Below are 20,350 nucleotides of genomic sequence, written 5' to 3'. Positions count from 1 at the left end.
TCTGGGGCTCCGGGTCTGCATTTGGTGTTATCAGTACTTTCTATTTTAGCCATGCATATAGGTCTGCCTTGATATTTCATTGTGGTATCCCTGAGCAGTTCTAACAACCAAAAATACTTAATATTTTCCATGTGTTTCTCTCTTAGCTGTGTATCATCTCCGCTGAAGTGTCTGTTCAAATGTGTGGTGACTACTCTTTGGTTTAGAGACATCTTTGTATATTCTGGATATAAATTGTGAATCAGATATGTGACTTACAAATGTTTTCTCCCAGTTTGGGGCTTTCCTTTTCATCCCTTTGACAAGGTGTTTGCATAGGAGAAGTTTTTGATAAGGTCCAATCTATTGATCTTCCCTTTCATGGATCATAACATTTGTATCTTGTCTATAAATGCGTTGCTTACTCCTAGAGCATGACATTTTCCTTCCATGTTTTTCTCTAAAAGTTTCCTACTATATTTAGATCCATGATCCAGTCTCAAGTTAATGATTTTAATGAATGAGTTTTAGTTCTTTTAAAGTCTATAAATGCCCAGGTATAAGTATTATTTGTTGAGAAGACTATTTTTTCTCCATTGCATTTATTTTGTACCCTTCTCAAAATTGTGCTTTCATGGGACAGTTTCTGAGTTCTTTATTCTGACCCATTAATATGTAGCTTCTTCTTTTACAAATACCACCCATCTAGATTACTGTATCTGCACAGTAAGTCTTAAAATCAGGTAGTTCCATTCATTTTACTTTATTCTTTTCCAAATGTTTGTTGCTATCCTGTTTTCTTTACCTTTCTATATAAATCTTCAAATCAATTTACTCACAAGGAAGTCTCTTAGTATTGAATGAATTACTTTTATCTCATACATCAGTTTGAGAATTAATATTTTTATTATGTACAATTTTCCATTTCTTTCTTTTTATTCATTCCTTTCATTAGAATTCTGTATCTTTCAATATATACAGGTTGTATGTTAGATTTATACTTAATACTTATTTTTCTATTTTAAGAGTGATTACAAATGATAACAAAAATGTTTTAGCATCAACTACTAATTATGAATACAATTCTTTGAAAACGTATATTTCTTCTTTTGACATTTGCAAGTCAAATATCATATGAGGAAAAAGCTTGAAATCTTCTATTCTCGACATAAGTTCCACATAACAGAAATTGCATCTTTTCACTAATCTAAAATAGCATCAAATATGTAATAAATACCATATATTTATTGAATTCATAAATTAATGCAGTAAATAGGCACTATAAATTTGTGCAAGAAATAAATTATATGCTCATAGAAACACACAGTATCTATAAATGCATATTCAGAGGACTCCTCAAGATTTTCCACACTGTGGATCATATCCCTAGGCAGATTTTCCAGAAGAGTATGTGGGGCGATGGAGCTGTATCTGAGATGCATGCTAAGAAACGATTGAGAGCTGGCTGAGCTATTTGTTGGAGGAAGGGAGACAAGAGTGGGGGTGGGGGATCAGACAAGGCAGGGGGATTGTGTGTGCCGAAATACGCCCATATACCAACACTGGGGGGACTGAAATAAGATTTCGTGTGTCTGCCTCATGGTCTGTGTCTTAGGGAGAAAGAAAAAGATAGCTGGTTATGATGTCTTAATTTGCTTTAAGTATATATTCAGTCCAACATTGTGTGCTTTAAAAATAAATAATATATTGTTATATAAGACAGTGGTTAGATTTTTATAATGGCTTGACAATGTCTATTCAGTTCTGAAAAATTAAAAATTCATTTTATTAGTTTTGAAGTTTTTACTTTTTCATTTTGGGATACCCTCACATTTAAACGACAGATGCAAAAATATTAGGGACTTTCCCTTAAAATTAATGGAATAAAGTAATTTAGGAAAATATAAGCTTTGGAGCAAATTTTCTACAGAAAATGCTTATATAGTGTATAAACACAAATATTCATTTGACATTTAGTTCTTATTTTATTATCTATTGATCCTCTGTTGATTTATTGAGAATTGCACCATTTAACAACTAAAACAACTCAACACTGAAGGAAGATTTTTCAGAAGGTATCTGCAACCTAGAGATGGCAACAAAATAATAGAACTGGAAATAGAAGAAAGTGGCAAGAACCGAAGTCCTGTGTCCTGGGGAGGCCACAGCCTTCTCCAGGGGAGAGGAAAGCCCTCAGCCGTGGTGAGCCTCCCATCCTCACCACATTCTGAATCAACCTCTCCCCACCCCCTTTCTCCCTCTGTGCATGTTCTCTCTTCCCCACTCACTCATTTCTTTTTTGAAAAAAAGATCTATTTTTTATGTCAGGAAGGGTTACAGACAGAGGAGAGAGGTCTTCCATCTCCTAGGTCACTCCCCAAATGGCCACAACACCTGGAGCTAGGCCAGTCCGAAGCCAGGAACTTCTATGTGGGTACAGGGGCCCAAGCACCTGGACCACCTTCAACTACTTTCCTAGGCCGTTATCAGGGAGCCGGATTGGAAGTGGAGCAGCCAAGACTTGAACTGGCATGCCTGTGGGCTGCTGGTGCCACAGGCAGAGTTTTCACCTACTAACCTCAGCACCGGTCCCTACACTCCCTCATTTCAACTCTCCCCCTCCCCCTGGGATTTCTCTGTTTCCGTCTGTGTTTATAAGCAGGCCTGTACTATCACAAGTTAGGCGTTGGCATGTGGCCGCATCTAGGAGACTCTGCTGGTGTCAGTGAGATAACTTGTCCTCTGTTGCTCTAGACTTTAAAATACCACAACCCCCCAGGTTCCATGCCTTTCACAGCTGAATATGTAATACCAGGGATAAAAAAAAAAAAGGCAACTAGTTTACTTAACTGTGACAGAAAAGAAGAACGAACACGAGTTAGAAGACATCCTTTGTGGATTGACACAGTCAATATTTTTATGTGTGAACCTCCCTGATGTTTATATGGAGAAAATGCTTCATTCTCATTGACAGGGTAGATCCTAGGTGCTATTTGGGGAAGGTAAGAGGAGAGGGAGTGATGAGGACAATTGGTACATATGAAGTACCTGGTAGAGAGAATCAAAATTATATAAATAGGCCAGAGGCAATGACAAGAGACCAACTTTCTCGGAAAGTCCACTCACAATTAAACAAAATAGAATAAAGGGAGGAAGATTGTGTATAAGGCCGGCACCACAGCTCACTAGGCTAATCCTCCACCTAGCGGCACCGGCACACCAGGTTCTAGTCCCGGTCGGGGCGCCGGATTCTGTCCCGGTTGCCCCTCTTCCAGGCCAGCTCTCTGCTGTGGCCCGGGAGTACAGTGGAGGATGGCCCAAGTGCTTGGGCCCTGCACCCCATGGGAGACCACAAGGAAGCACCTGGCTCCTGCCTTCGGATCAGCATGGTGCGCCAGCCGCAGCGCGTGGGCCGCGGTGGCCATTGGAGGGTGAACCAACGGCAAAGGAAGACCTTTCTCTCTGTCCCTCTCTCTCTCACTGTCCACTCTGCCTGTCAAAAAAAAAAAAAAAAAGAATGTGTATAAAATCACCATCCTCTATGTAATATTTGTGGGTATCTGTAAGCATTTTTCATTCCTGTGTAGGGGCTGGACATTTCTTCCCTGCGTATTTTGTTGTTGTGTTCCAACCTTGCTGTCCACTGCAGAAGGAAAGGCCTGGCCCCTCCTAAGAGTAGGGGGTGGTACCTTCCCCTACGCAAAAGGGACAATTGTCATTATCAAGCCTTCAGGGACAGAAATTCAGGTCTTCAGAATTGCCAGTGAAACTTGAAAGCCAAGTCCCTTTTTCTTGTGGTTTTATTTTCCTAGGCCTGGACTTGAGGGAATATTCCCATATAATGTCAGGCAATATCCTTGTATGCAAGTAGCAAGACCAGATTCTGTGACTATAAGCTTAAAAAGCTAAGCTGTATTTTGGGAACCAGATCCTCCTTTTCATTGTCATGGAAGCTCTCATAAAGGTAGAACGGTATGTCTCAGCCTTGTCTTGAAACTAAGGGGATACAGATTGGATATCCAGGAAAAGAAAAGGAAACTTTAGAAATTGGAATTGCGTGAGCCGGCGCCGTGGCTCAATAGGCTAATCCTCCACCTTGCGGCGCCGGCACACCGGGTTCGAGTCCCGGTTGGGGCGCCGGATTCTGTCCCGGTTGCCCCTCTTCCAGGCCAGCCCTCTGCTGTGGCCAGGGAGTGCAGTGGAGGATGGCCCAGGTGCTTGGGCCCTGCACCCCATGGGAGACCAGGAAAAGCACCTGGCTCCTGGCTCCTGCCAGGATCAGCGCGGTGCGCCGGCTGCAGCGGCGGCCATTGGAGGGTGAACCAACGGCAAAAAGGAAGACCTTTCTCTCTCTGTCTCTCTCTCTCACTGTCCACTCTGCCTGTCAAAAAAAAAAAAAAAAAAAAAAAAGAAATTGGAATTGCGTGCACTAAAGCTCATCTGCCACTGCCTATAATATCACCCAACACATTTCAGGACAATGTTTAATCATGGGGCTTTTTCCCATTAAACATTCATGTACTCTAACATATGTGTGCATGTATTAAGTAATATGCACACTATGCTAGTGTATTTGACAAATATCCATTGATGATTATTATGTGCCAGACACAACAGTGACCCATACTCTTTCTTGTTCTCAGGAAGCATTTAGTCTGAAATTGTTAGGTGGACGTCCATTAAGACAAGGGTATGTCATAGGAATTAGATTATAATATATGATAAATATATAATAAAATGATATGAAAGTTTACAATCATATGCCCAGAAAGACTTAAGGAAAATGGGAGAAATTCATTGATCTTAGAGATAAACACAATTTAGATATAATTGGATGGGGAATACTCTATTTGGGGGAAGGCAACCCACACCAGCAGAAGATGAGCATGAGTAGGTAAGCATTCCAGTTTGACTTAAAGAAAGTGTTGTATGTGTGAAAAAAGTAAGAAAATTGAGACTGACTGGGGTCAAACCGTAGAAAGATAATGTCTGTGACTATGTACCTATTAAGATGAAGCCCAGGATCAAGGTTGGAGATGTACTTAATGAGATCTGTGTTATAGGCCCCAAGACTGACAAGGATAAGTGGGAATAATCATTGTTGATGCAGAGTGAACCCAGAGAAAGCATTAACACCAAGGATCATTGCTGAAATTGGGACTATTAAGTATAAAGAAGATAATCCACACTCACATGGAATTGGCAAGAAAATAGGTACAATGGGATGAATACAGGGATATTTATTTCCATACTGTATTTTACATTAACAGTCGTGGAAACGAGATTTGTAAAGAAGTGAATAGAATCTGATTAAAAGAGAAAATTGGCCATGGAGTGGCAATGCAGAGGGAAGAATGGATTTTGTTGTAAATAATGTAATTTCAAAATGTCAAGGAATCTATTTATGCATCTTCCATCAGCTCCATCACCTCCACTACCCTCCTCCTACCATGAGGACAACTTTTCAATTAAAAAAACCATAAAGATAACTTGGAAGGGTGAGTTAATTTTAAAGGGAAATTCCTCAAGCTGTTAGGAAAGCACTATATAAAGCCACTCTATCATTACTAATGATTGCAATAATAACTAAAGAACTGCTCAGGTAGGGAGTCTGCGCTTTTCTTTGAAAGGAGAAAGGGAGAAGCAAGTGTGCTAGCATTCCCTATAACACTCAGGGGTAGGAGCAGATGCAGGTGGGGGAGCTAATTTTTCCTAATGGATATAATTCACTTGTTGCACCTTAAATACATCACCAGATAACAATGAACAAAAATGTAGTAGTGGAGGGACCTGCATCCCACGCGGGTACTGGTTCTAGTCTACTTCTGATGCAGCTTCCTGTTAATGTCCCTGGGAAAGCAGCGAGGATGACTCAAGTGTTAGGGCACCTGCACCCATGAGGGAGACCCAGATGAAGCTCCTGGCTTCAGCCTGGTTCAGCCCTGACCTAGGCAGCCATGTGGAGAGTGAACCAGTAGATGGAAAGTCTATGTGTGTGTGTGTGTGTGTGTCTCATTTTCTAACACTGATGTACAAATAAAATCTTTTTAAAAAATAGTTGTAGAGCCCAAATGCCCCCAGAATGTAATAGTTTCCACTTTGTGTGGCTGTAACTCTCAGTACTAGATAATATCACTTTGATTCTGGGCCGCCTTTTGCACTCACCTATGCTATTCATTTGTTGGTTGTTCTCAGGATTGGAACAGGACAGCAGGCAGGCTTCTTTTCTATTCAAAGTGGAAGCAGCTATTCTTCATTTAGGATGTAATGTGCGTTTTAAGGAAATTGTCCCAGTAAAAAACATTGAGGATAGGGAGGAAACAGCAGTGCTGGATACCACACTTTTTTTTTGGAGTAAGCCAAGGGAGGATCTGCCAAGATGCTCCATCGGAAAGCAGTTACTTTATACACATTTGAAGAATGCTGTGATGCACCTTGACTTACACTGAGGCTGGGAAATTAAACATATAGAGAACTACTTCTGCACACACATTACTTTTCTTACTGCAATTGAAGACTGGATCAAAGATGCTTGGTTAGAACTGGTTCCTTTGCTCTCACATCATCTCAATTCTGTTTATATCAAAGAGCTAGATGAAGCCATTCAGGCAAAGGTCCTGGAGAATATTGTTATCAACTCTGATGGAATTCTGGTTTCTGTCGTCTACTTTATCACTTACAGTAAATGTTGACTTCTGTGTTCCTCACTGCCCATTAAACCAAATATTCCTTGAAATCTGTGTGTTACCCTTGTTACCCTTAGTGTTCATGATGTCTTCCATAGTGTCTAGCATGAAAAAGATATACAAACATTGATTTATAGAGAGATTTAGGAGGGATGACTTAGCCCATAGCCCATTTTAGGGTCACGTGAATTGTGTACAGTAACCTGGCTGACAACACAAGTGACCAGTACCTTGGGTACCCTATAGAAAGTCTCCTTATAGAGACTCCTGTGGTTGCTAAGTACATGTGTGTCACCAGGACAAGAGGAGAGGGAGAGGGCTTCTCATCAGCACCATATGGTGGTCAAAACAGCAAACATTTGAATATTATGGCCAGAACCAACTAGAAGACCATGATGATCCTTACTTGTGATAAGGCTTGAGATGATTTTAGGAGACATTATCTTCACCAGTCACTGCAGACAGGTAAATGTCCTACACACCATTTTCTAAGACATCAAAAAGCTTAGATAATCTTTATTTCAATTGCATCATGCAGCAGCTCTGCAGGCAGAACACATACTGATGTAAAGTGGTGAGATGACAGCCTGGCCTGGACCATCATTGCTGACTGATGTTCTGAGTCTAGCCTCTTGGAATCATACTGAAGCTTCCATGCACAGCACCTATATACAAATGGGGTGATTGTTCTATCTTCCTGGAGGCACTCTGCTGTGAAGTTTCTCTTCTATGAAAACTCTTTAGGTGAAGTTTTAACTTGAAAGTGCTCCATGTAAGATGTGACTTCTGAATGTTGCTTGTCTGTGGGTATCTTTTCTCCTGGAGAGCTCCAGCCTCTGCTGTGTGGTGTCTGTCGTACAGGACGTAGAAGATACTCCCAGTTGATGAGGAAGGGGCTGTCTCAACTTGAACTTACCCTAGGATGCTGCAGATCCTCCTTATCTCCTTCAGCTTCTTTTTGCACAGCAGATCTCTCCCTTAAAAGTTCAGTAAACATTTCTTGTAATTTGATCATTGTCTCCCACCTCTCATCGCACTTTGCAATGTTTCTTGTTTCCCATTTTACATAGAGGAGTGTATCTTTTTCCTTCTCCACACCTGAGTTTATGAGCATCGGGTGAATTGAGGATTTGCCTCTATTTTGTACTGAGAGAGAGAGAGAGAGAGAGAGAGAGAGAGAGAGAGAGAGAAAGAGAAAGAAAGAGAGAGAGAGAGAGAGAGAGAAAGAGAAAGAAAGAGAGAGAGAGAGAGAGAGAGAGAGAGACATCAAGTGCTGAGCAGGATTGTGGAGCAATCAAAGAAAAAAGAATGTGTTAGTGAAGAATTTCTTAGCCATTTCCTGCTTTTATTCTATATATTTTATAGTTTGTATAAATTTCATTTATCCATCTAACTTCAGTAAGAATTATTGAGGGAATAGCATGAGCAGACACTACCCAAAAGAGTGGAGATAGAGTCAAGAGACTTACTCATATGAGATTACATTCTAATGAGGAGAGACACTAACTATAGAAACAGTACAAAGTTTAGGAGGTAGTCAGAACTGAGTCTTCTGTCCTCATAAAAGGAAAGGTTCTCCTACGTTGCCTCCAAAGACCAAATCCTACTTGAACCCTATGATCATCCACTGGTTTCCTTCTGTAGAATTCTTCCTCTTTTCATTGCTAAGAAAAACATTGGACCAGAATAATAAATTAAATACAGTTTCCACAATCTCTCTTGAATTTAGTTCTCATCATCAGGGTATCAATAAAAGTGATGTGATGTGTGCCTTGGGGAAAATCTATTCTCTTTCCATGGCTTGGAAAATGGACATGTGGTGCTGCATTTCAGACTGTGTATACTTGATGGAATAAGAAGATAAAAGGAGGCTTGTTTCCTGAAAGAGACTATGATATCATCATTTCATGGTTGTCTCCTGTACAGTGCAAGTGAAAGAAATAGTTTCTTCTTCAAGACACTGTTACTTTGGAATTTCAATGTGGAGCTGAACACATCCTAACTAACCTAGATATCCTTATTCTGAATGTCTCTACTTTGTTCAATTGTTTGCAATATTTGTGAAATCATGAACTGTTAGAGGTATAGAAAGCCTTAGAACCAGTCATTCATAGTTCTCGGTAAATGCACAAAGTAATGCCACTGTAGCAATTATGTAGGATATACTTTTCTCAACTGACATCCACATTCATTTTGTCTATATAACTTATACCAACAGTGCAGTCACAGTTTATCCATCTGTTTATGCCACCTCTTCCTTCATGCAAAATATTATGTATGTTTGAAATGATTGTAGCCTCCAAATTATCCCCAAATACGTGTGGGAGAGCATCCTAGAACTGATGGCCAAGAGAAAAAGTGAATTTGCTGTATGTAAGTGTGTGAAGTGTAAAAGCTTAAAGTCCCTGATTGATCTGTGATTCTTCCCTCTTAATCTCAACGTCAGATCCACTAGGAAACCTTCTGGATGTATCCTCCAGTGTCTTCTCTCCATCTATACTGCCTGTATTCTTCTGTGGGACACCATCTGTATCTTGGAAAATCACAGTTGTCTGCAGTGACCCATCTGCTTCCCTGCTTTGTCTCTCTACAGTCCTTTTCCACAAATCTGCTAGAATAATCTCCTGGTAATTTAGAACTGGTTGTACAACTTTGGTTTTTAGAAGCTTTCGCCGGTTTTTCCTTATGCTTGCTGCACTTGGTATGTTTTCCTTTGATTTTACCTTAGAACATCACATGGCCACCTCCTTACCTTTTGGATCTCAGTTCTTCTAAGGGAAATATTTACTGACTACAAATCTAAAGCGGTTTTCCGATTCCAACCACTAGCACATATCCTGATCTACTGTCTCCCTGCATATCGCACTGGTAATTCACACTTTTGTGGTCTGCCTATTCTGACAAACATGTGATATCTTTGGGGGCAAGGCCATGTTCATCTAATTCCTGCTATACCCACAGCAGATAGAAGAGGGCCTCAGAAGAATGAAATAATACATTCATTATAAATTTAAACAATATAAATGAAACAATTGATCAGTTGATTAAAGAATGCCGACCTGAGATAGATGAACAGTGCTGTGAGATTTTCTCCTGTATCACCTGTTAGTTAACAGTCACACTGGCACAAAAAGCAATGAAATTATCCAACAGCATAGAACAAGTGAACAATCGAAAGTTATGATTAGCCAACTCTCCTGCAAATAAACCAAACACCAGGTAAATAGATACAACATATAAATAACCCTAACTCTATGCATATCAATTATTGTTTTTTTCTTCCTGTTATGATACCTGTTCTTCCCGGATGGAGCCCCTCTTCTCTCTGTGAGCCACCATGAGGTTTTTGCATGTGACCCTTACAGTGGTCTGTTCCACCCGGATTAATATTCTCCCCAGAATCCTACCACCATGGAGGAATATCTGCAACACACACAGCAACAGTTCCAGCTGCTTGTCTCTCAACAGTAAGAACAGCCACCATCTCACATGAGGTCCCCAACACTCCTAAGATGGTATCTTTTGTTCCTTTCTGAAAACGTGAATGCAATCTCAGACACATAATAGAAGCAGTGCCGATAAAGTCTACTCTTGTCAGCCTCGCAAACAGCCTCATTATTTGGTGACTGTAAATGTGGTTTGAAGTCCCTGCTTCTGCCACGCTGAAGTCTTCGAATACAGAGGCTGAGTGATTGAAAAGCCAAGATTACAGGCAGACGGGGATGAGGAGTTATTTATAGTTTTTGCTCATTCACTAAAAGCCCCTGGCCAGAAACAGCTCTCTGTTTGAAGGAAAGTAAATTTCTTCCACAGCTGAAAATAAATGTGTTTAGTGGGAAAACTAGGCAGGGACTGGGGGGAGAGGAAGCCTGCTTGGCAGGCCTGGGGAAGTCTCTGGGGGTGGTTCCCAGCAGTTGACAGCAGTGAAGTTGAGAGCAGAGATCCAGCAGTTTTTCCCCTTGTGGAAGAGGTGATTTATGCCATTGCAGACATGCACATTTCCATGTTGATTTCCCATTAATTGTAATGGTATCATCTTTGTGCCCTGTTCTATCTGACACCTAGAAAAACTAGAACCCACACCTTGATTTGGAGATGCTAGGACTCTGGTTGAGTATCTAAGAATTTAAGGACTTTTTCTGGATTACTAAAATCTCTCTATCTTGGATTATTATAGACATACCCAACAGTTCTTAAATTATAGCTGCAGGTAGAAAAAAGAGATTCAAATAAATTTTCCCAATTTTCTATTTCTCTCTTCTCAGAATCAGCATAGTCACACTATCCATCCCCTCGATTGTCATAACTGATGGATTAGGCTCTTTCTGGGTGACATCACATGTTAAGTGATTGTTAGACAGTCCTTCCAGAGCATTTCAACAGCAATGTCCTGGCCTTCAGTTACCTCATATTCTCACTGAACAAAAGCAAATAAACATGATGGAATGTAAATAATCCTGTAATAGGTGTAGACTCTTGGTCTGTAATATAGGTAAAGACTTTTCAGAGCTCCCAGGAAACCCTAGTGCCAACCCTCTAAACGCAGGTCATTTCCCATTAATTTGGACTCACCGTGATCCCTCCTGACAAAAGAGGGTGTGGCACACCTGTGCCTGCTGCAAGGATGGAAACTAACAAACTGCAGGCAAGGAAAACTGCTTTGTTCAAAGATACTGATTTTGACCCTTTCTTTTTTTATTTGACAGAGTTAGAGAGAGAGAAAGGTCTTCCTTCCGTTGGTTCACCCCCCCAAATGGCTGCTACGGCCAGAGCTACGCCAATCCGAAGCCAGGATCCAGGTGCTTCTCCTGGTCTCCCATGTGGGTGCAGGGCCCAAGGACCTGGGCCATCCTCCACTGCCTTCCCAGGCCACAGCAGAGAGCCGGACTGGAAGAGGAGCAACCGGGACTAGAACCCGGTGCCCATATGGGATGCTGGTGCCACAGGCAGAGGATTAACCAAGTGAGCCACAGCGCCAGCCCCATTCACTCTTTCTTCCTATGAGTTTCAGGCAGTAAAGTTCAGCTCTTGACAGGAAGTAGCAATTATGCCTATGTAGTCCTTCAGTTTTCTCTAAGCTGTCCAGGATGATAGTGACTGTCTTGGGCCATGGGTCTTCACTTCCTGCCTTTTATCTTTTATCTTCCAGATGCTTAATAAGTATTTGTCATCTGGTTATGGAATTGGTGTTATTTCTTCCTTTTCCTGTAAGAAACCTGGCCATTCTCACTGTCAATAAATATTCTATCAAGATTCAAATGATTTTTCTTCCTTTTCTCGATGTTTTGGTTTTGCATTTTGTTTTAGGCTGATCTTGTACACCCCTGTGTCTACATCATCTGGTCTATTTTATTAAGAAATGTTTTGTTAGGCTTGTCCTCAGTTTCAGGGAGAGTTTCACTCCCTTCCCTGCTTCCCCATGGTTCTGGCACAGAAAGCCCTTTGTGTTGAGCAAACAAACTCTAATCTGCACATCTCTCTCTCCAAACTCCAGCAGAGCTACCAGGTGAGCATCCCAACAATGGCTTGGAATAGCTGTTCAAGTGATGCAGAGCAGTGGGCGGGGGCTGTGTAGGCAGTTCTCTCGTCTGAGGGACACCAGGTCCAGCACACTCAGGGAGGAAGCCACAAGTGCGAATGTTTGCCTTGCTGGCTGGAAGTACGAAAAGCAGCTGCCTGCTGATGGATGATAACTTGCACAATGACACTGAGTGTTCAGAGCCTGCCAGGCAGGAGTGAGACCCTGCTAGCTGCTCCCCTGTGCAGTCCCTTGCTGGTTGGCCAAATCCTTATCTTCCAGCATGCAGGCAACAACAACTGCAAGAGCCAGAAGGTATCTGATCCAGAGATGCCCATTACAACCCCCGATTTTAACACAGAGGAGGGGCCAGGGAGCAACTGGATGCTTTCCACTTGGAAATTTACTAAGAAAACAACAAGGAGCTTAGTACAGATGTATTACCTAGGTGTTGGATATCAGAATCTGATATACTCCTATGTTTTGGTTGTAAGGATAAAAATGGAGTTGGAAATGCAGCCAGAGACATTGGACTCTAGGAAGCGTTTCTTATGAAGGTTTCTATCCCAGTGAGGCCAGCTGCTAAAACAGCCACATTTATGTGCATTATTTGCCCATAGAATTTGGCCCACTAATGTGGGAAAAAATGTATATGGTCTTTGAGATAAAGATGGCCTGCCAAAGTGGTTAAATGGTGATGCAGAATGGAAGATTAGCATTATGCAATCTCTTGCATTAGTATCCATCACATCACTCCATCACAGCCTTTACATTGCCTTGATCTAAGGGACACTCACCCCTTCCATGACGATTGTTTCAGCGGAGCTCCACTTGTCATCTTACCTGTTCTTTCACTTCATTGTAATCCATTTTTCACAGAGCAGCGAGATTTCTCAAAGTCATAATGGATAAGGTTACACTTCTCACTAATTCTTACTAACCGAACAGACTCAAATTTATACCTACATTTCATTTCCTTTGGAGGAACTATCCAAACTTTCTGTTAGAGAATAGAGGAACCATTTAAATTCTCTAAGTGCCGATAAACCTATTCACAAAGTTTGGTATCTGTCTATACCCCTAAGTACAAGAAACACTTCATTCTTTGTAGTCCATTTCTGGCTAGCCCAATTTGGACTTCCTTTGGTATTGGTGGGTATTTACCACACATAGATCTGCAAAATGTTACTCATAATTGATCTTAATTGGAACTCTTTGTATAAAATATTTATGTGAAAGGTGAGGGGGGTAAGAGACAGAAAGAGACAGAAAGAAATAGAGATCTCTCATATTCTGGTTCACTCCCCAAATACATACAACTGCCAGGGTTTGGACAGGCTGAAGCCAATGCTGAGAATTCCCTCTGTCCATCTGGGTCTCCCTCATGTGTGGTGGGGAGACACCAATGTGGGCCCTCACCTGCTCCCTCCCAGGCTGTGCGTTAGCAGGAAGCTGGAATTGAGAGCACATCTGGGAGTTGAACTCAGGCCCTCCAATATGGGATGCAGGCAGCCCAAGCTGTTTTTTAGCTGCTGAACCAAATGCCCACTCCTAGGACTCTTCCAAAGAATTGGCCAACAGAATTTGAGAAACTGGTGGGGATTATTAAAACACATTCTTATGTCAGAGTCTCACACATTCTAGTATTCAAGTCTATGATAACTTTTATAAGAAAAAAGTGGGATTTCCTATTTAGCTTATCATTTCTCAAACACAGCTATGTTTAGAATTCATTTTTAGAAAGCATTCCTCAGGTGGTGTGTTTTGTGGGTCAACAATCCAGAAAACTCAATATTCTTTGCATCCTGATACTTCATTGGACTCCTCCCACACATAATGAAGTGCATTATTCTGCTCTTCTCACATCCTGTACGCATGATCTCTAGTTCAATGCTTCAAGACACAAAGTCTTTGTGACCTTGGACAAGTTTCTGATCATTTTCATATGAGTCAAGATTCTTTCTATTGTAATTTACAAAAGTGAATTTCATATTAGGTTAAGAAAATGAGAAAGTTTAAATAGCTCAGGTAACTGGCAAATACAGTGGTTATTACTCAGTGGCTAATGGGGGTGATCTTGCCCCCTTTACAACCACCAAGAGACATTTGGCAATGTGTGGAGATAGTGCTGTTGTCACAACGCTAGGAAATGAGGTACAGCTAGCATCTAATAGAGGTCAGCTTGCAACACCCACATAGCTGGGAAATACGGAACACAAAACCCAGTTCTATGACCTAGCACAGAACCCTTCCTCACTGGTTTAAATTACAAAAATGTAATTGATTTGTCTTGTTCCAGTCTAATCAGTATTCATTACAAAGTCATTCCCCATGGACATTACAGTGATCCCAACAAAAGCCACGTTCCTGTCTTTAGGGAGATGACATAGGTGCTGGGAGTTGGACTGGGGGGAAAAACTGTATTATTCAGACAAAACCAGCATTTATCACTCTTTCTTGGAAATTATCACTGAATTCTTGGAATTCACTTTTTTATTTTAAAGTAGAAATTATAACCTATCTCATAAAATAACATGCTGAGGTTTATTTTATTTTTTAAAAGATTTATTTTATTTATTTGCTGACTTGAAAAGCAAAGGGAGAAAAAAATTTTCTTTCCACTGGTTTACTCTCAGTGGCCACAACAGCTGGGGCTGGGTCAGACCAAACACAGGAACCAGGAACTCCATTTGGGCCTCACACATAGATGGCAGAAACTCCCTGACACGTTAGCATGAAGCTGGATTAGAAACCAGACAGCCAAATCTTGAACCAGCATTCCAAGATGGGATGTGGGTGTCCCAAGAAGGGATTTAACCCACGAATCTACAACACCAAGCTAGTATAAGGCTTATGTATTTTTATTTTTTAAGATTCATTTTATTTATTTGAAATTGTTTTAAAGAGAGGCCGAGACAGAAAGAGAGAGAGGTCTTCCACCTGTTGGGTCACTCCCTAAATGGCTACAATGTCCAGAGCTTAGCTGATCCAAAGCCAGGAGCTTCTCTCCAGGTATCCCTTGTGGGTTCAAGGATCCAAAGACTTGGGCCATCCCCTACTGCTTTCCCAGGCACATTAGTAGGGAGGTAGATTGGAAGTAGAGCAGCCAGCACTCGAACTGGCACCCATATGGGATGCCAGTGCTGCAGGCCTATGCTTTAACCCACTGTGCCACAGCGCCGGCCCCGAGGCTTATTTTTAATACATACCAAGAGTCTAACTGAACAGAATGTAAGAGATATTTAACAAAAAATAAATATTATAGCCTGTAGATATTTGGTTACAGTGTTAAGACATGAAAAAATATATTCAGTCTCTGATATGAAAAAAATAATTTTATGTGCAGTTCAGAAATCAAAACAGAAAACCTATGGTTTTACTCTAGCCTCTTAATTTTAAAATATCAGCAATTTGGCTTTTAAATGCATTGCTTAAAGCAATATACCTCAAACTGATTAAATATATCTCATAGTTGTGGTCTTAGAAGTCGATTTAAAGTAGTGAAATACAGTTTGAAATGTTTGATGTCAAGGAAGCATTTAAATTCTCAGACCAATTAAGTCTAATTATTGAGTGAATGGTAATACTTTTCTTCAATAATGTGAAGGTTAGATTAGAATTCATTTTCAAATTAGAAGGTAGCACCTACTAACTGTCAATCAGTCAAATATTTACTTGAAGATCTGGTTGGAAAAAATACAGAGATTAAAAAATACTAGCTTGAAGTCAATCTTGTCTAATATTATAGCATTGAAGTAGGATTCTGCAGAAGTCTTTATTTTCTTAACCAGTACTAGGGTAAGCCTAAAACATATCTTTCTGAAACTCATGAATAAGATCTAGCAAAGGTTCCAAGCACATACGAATTGGAAGTAACTCATGAACTTGGAATCCCAGAGACCTCCTAAATTGTTGGGCGAGTGACAGCAAATTTCACTGTTCTATTTAACTGTACTAAAAATACATGATGAGTACTCCTGTTTGGCATAAGCTTTTATGGGGAGCTACAGAGGTAAACAGATAATCACCAGGATACAGAAATAAATGCAGGGGGGAAACCTTATAATGGCAGTCAACAGAGAAAATTATGTTGTTGGGTATAAAAATCACTGAGTAAATATACACAGGGAACAATAGATGAACATTCTAAGCTTGCCCACTGTGCCATGGAAATGCATCCACTGAGCTAAAATTAATACATCCACTGAGCTAAATTTTTGCTGACAGATAAGATGAAAGGAGCAGGCAGTGAGGGAACAGAGATACCAGAAGTGGTCCATGTCAATCACCTTCTCTGACGGTCACTACATAGGAGGATAGGCTCCATTTTATTCTTACAGCTTTAAACAAAGGCATACAGCAGATTGTGAAGAGTCAAATAAGAAGTATATGTAGAGCCTGTGAACCCATGCTGTCATCCCCATGGCTGAAAGTCATCTTGGGCTAATTCTCTCAATTACGTCCTCTCTCAGTCTCCCTTCTTATGATTCAACATAGTATTTCTGAGAGTTATTAGTGTTTATATAGCAGCTTTAATTCAAATTCAAACCATCTGTATTTTTAAAGGAAGAGCAACTAACATCCCTGTACTCCCAGTCCATATACTAGTCACTGTACTAGGCATTTTACTTTTCTACTTTATATAAATTAAGCAATATTTTTGAGATATTTGTACCAATTTACCCATTTTCTTTTCTCTTTTTTTCCCTTTACCTTTGGAAAAAATTATCATTAAGGATTATAAAATATTTGCCAAATCTATGTATCACATCAGACAGCATTAACCAGTACAAATATTCAAGAATATACTCAATTTTGCGGATAAATATATGTTGTTTCATTAGTTTAAAAATGCAGTATATAAATGTTTTTATTTCTCTTGGAATATAATAAATTTAAGGTAGGTTAATATTAGAGATCACTATTATATACACTGAACTTGTTAAGTTTGAAGAATCAAAAAAAGTTATTATGCATTACATATAAGAACTGTATCATAGAAATCTCACTGCACAAGTTGAAGAGAGGAGAATATTACTCGGCTATTTCTATGAATTGTTCAAATTGGCTTCGTAATTTTAGGGAGTCCATGTGTTCAAGTCCATAATTAAGTGGGGTTATTTACCATTAAGCTATTAAAAGCATGTGTTTTATTGGACATAAAGTAACATGATTCAACTCCTCCTACCTCTTTTTGATAGTGACTTCCTATGTTCATAGCAATCACCTTTTAACAACTCAAATACTTCTAAGTTTAATATTATAACACGTTTTAGAATTAGTAAACAAAATTAAGAAATTGTCTGTTGACAGAAAAAGAAACAAAAATAGTTCCTGGAGGCATAATTGTTGAGAAATGCTGATACAATTTTATTTTAGTTATATTAATGTTTGCTTCTCACCCCCTTTCTCCACTCTCCCCCACAGAGGACTTTCAGGGTAGACTGCATACAGAAGCCCTCAAACCATGCAGCTGTACGTTGCTCACACCCACCACCCTATGTTCATCAGATACTTACACAATTTGGTAGTGACTATTGTAATTTTTCGCCATGTCCAAATTAACTAGATCAAACAAAATATATTATCAAAATATATATGTAATTATTTTTCTTCAGAAAAAGAAGTTTAAAGTACTGTACCTTCAGATCAATAATTGATCCTTTTGTATAGAAAATTTCCAAACAAGTCACTGGAACAGGGAAAACGAGCACCTGAATTAGTTTTTCTGTTCTAAAGCTGCTCTCAGCCCACCACAATCATCAAGCAATGTTCCTCCTGTCGGATCACTGTTCAGGGTCCTAAATATAAATCAAATGATGATCACTAAGATAACTATTCTTTCAGATCTCTTTGCCCATTCACCTTTCCCTCATCTATTCTTTGGTGCCTGAAATTCTATTATTTAACATTCTTGCTTTCATTTAAAGAATAGTTTCTAACTGACAGCCTGCAGACTTCAAAAGGCAGACAAAAATAGTCATGGGGAACAGGGTTCTGAGCAAAGTGCCTAAACCTATTAAGGCTTCAACACAAAGAGACTCAATTATGAGTGCATTTGTTTCACCTAGTGATTATGTATTTATTTATTAACTCAAAGTAGAGCCATATTTTTCAACCGCGGCACTATTAACATTTTAGAACTGATGTTTTTGTGTTGTGAGACTATTCTGAGCATTGTAGGATGTTTAACAGAACCCACTCTCTCTCCAAATATCTCATCCCCCTACCTCCTGCCCAGCAGATTGGAACAACTAGAAATTTCCCAGGTATTACCCCACACCCACTGGGGATAGATTGCCTTGGGAGGGCACTCCCTTCTGTTCAGAATTACTGTGACATAGTTTTGATAACAATCATGACTTGAAACCATTTTCCCACTAGAATATACGCATGCATCTCATGGGTTGGAGGGTTATCTGTTTTGTTCAAGCTACACCTCTAATACTCAGAACGGTGCCTGGAGTACAGCAGGTAATCAGTAAATATTTTTTAAATAAACAAATATTTGAAATGTTTAACGCAAATGATGTTCTAGTCATAAAAGGATACTGTATAGCTGCTATGCTGAACGTGTGTATTTAATATGCTTATCGACGTGCTTGGGTGTTCATGAAGTACTAAGTGGAAAAAGGCAATTACAAAACATAAGCGTAATTTATATTCTATTTGGTGGTATGAAGAAGTGTGTATTTGTGAGGTACATGCTGAAGCTGTGGCTTAATTAGGTGTCAGATGGCAGACTACTTCTTATGCTTAATTTGAAGTACTTTATTATTTTCAATGCTTGTATAATACAAAGTTCCATTTTTAGTCTACAGAAGACACAATAAAGAATGGCAGCAGCAAGCCAAGCACGCCAGAGGCAGTCCTTTCCTACTTCCACGTTCTGCCTAATAGTGAGTTCTATGGCAGGAGACTTCCGACCCAGAGACATAAGTGTTCCCTGGGGAAGCTGTTCTGCATGGTGGTGCTTCTAAAAGTCACTGTCTCTGTGCCCAAAGCATCCTGTAGTACAGAGATGGAGGAAAAAGCTAGTTCAGAGTCCCAGCAGTTGACAAGTTTCAAATCTATCAGGAAAATAAGACCTACACACGTGACACCATCAAACAACATGAAGCAACATGTAATGAGATGTTAAATCCTGTGTTGTAAAATCTGCTTGAGTATTTTGTAGAGAGAAGGTATCAAGCATATAGCACTTGAGTTCAATTGTCAAAGATGAGTAAGACTCAGATAAAGGAAGGTGGGGAATGGCATCCCCAAGAAGTGTGAAAAAGCAAAACTACTGTGAACAAAGGCACAGAGAAAGTAAAGACAGAGAAAGGCTGACTAACTGGAACAGAGATGCATAAGATCTACCCACTAAGAGATCCAAATGGCCCCCTGGGAGGGACACCTTTTGGTAAGTAGGAACATCCCCTTGTAGCCCCTCCTATAAAATAGCAGAAGCACAAGCCCTCATCAAAGGCGATTGCATACAGGCCTCTTTGGGGGCATCTGGTCTCAGTAATTTTACCAGTTTATTCTGTTTTAGTGATCTCAAATAACACCCAGCAATTATAACTGCAGACTGCACCCACATATTCCTACAAAACACTACAGGTTGTTGCTCCCCTAGTTAATAATTGCCAAGACCTAAGATCTCTTTGCTGATATTAGGACTGGCTGTGTGTCCCTCCACTTTCTAAACAATATATTGTGATTTCTTTGTAACTCATGGCCTCGTTTTTGTGAGCAGTCTCAGTGAAATAAATGGGATTTGAATTTTGGCCTGCACCTTGCCAGGAGTATGAATTTAGGCAAATTTCCATATCCTTCTACATCTCAGTTTTCTCACCTCTAAGATTTGGCTGTTGGTGAATGTACGTGGTATGGATTGAATTATGCCCATCTAAAGGATACATTGAAAATCTAATTCTCAGGACTTGAATGTGCCCCTATATGTAAATAGGTTCCTTGCAGACATAACCAAGATAAAGTAAAATATACCAGGTTAGTGTGCCGCTAATCCAATATAACTGATGTGATTTAAACCTAGAGATACTCAGGGAGGATGCCATATGATGACAAAGGCAGAAATGCGAGTTATTTAGCAGCAAGCCAAGGAATCCCAAAGATTTCCACCAGGCAAATCAGCAGGGGCTGTGAAGAGACAAGGCAAGAC

The sequence above is a fragment of the Oryctolagus cuniculus genome, chromosome 11, assembly GCF_051225735.1.
Source record: "Oryctolagus cuniculus isolate XC-2025 breed Fujian yellow rabbit chromosome 11, ASM5122573v1, whole genome shotgun sequence".
In the NCBI taxonomy this organism is placed as follows: Eukaryota; Metazoa; Chordata; class Mammalia; order Lagomorpha; family Leporidae; genus Oryctolagus; species Oryctolagus cuniculus.
Note: the sequence above shows the minus strand (reverse complement) of the source record.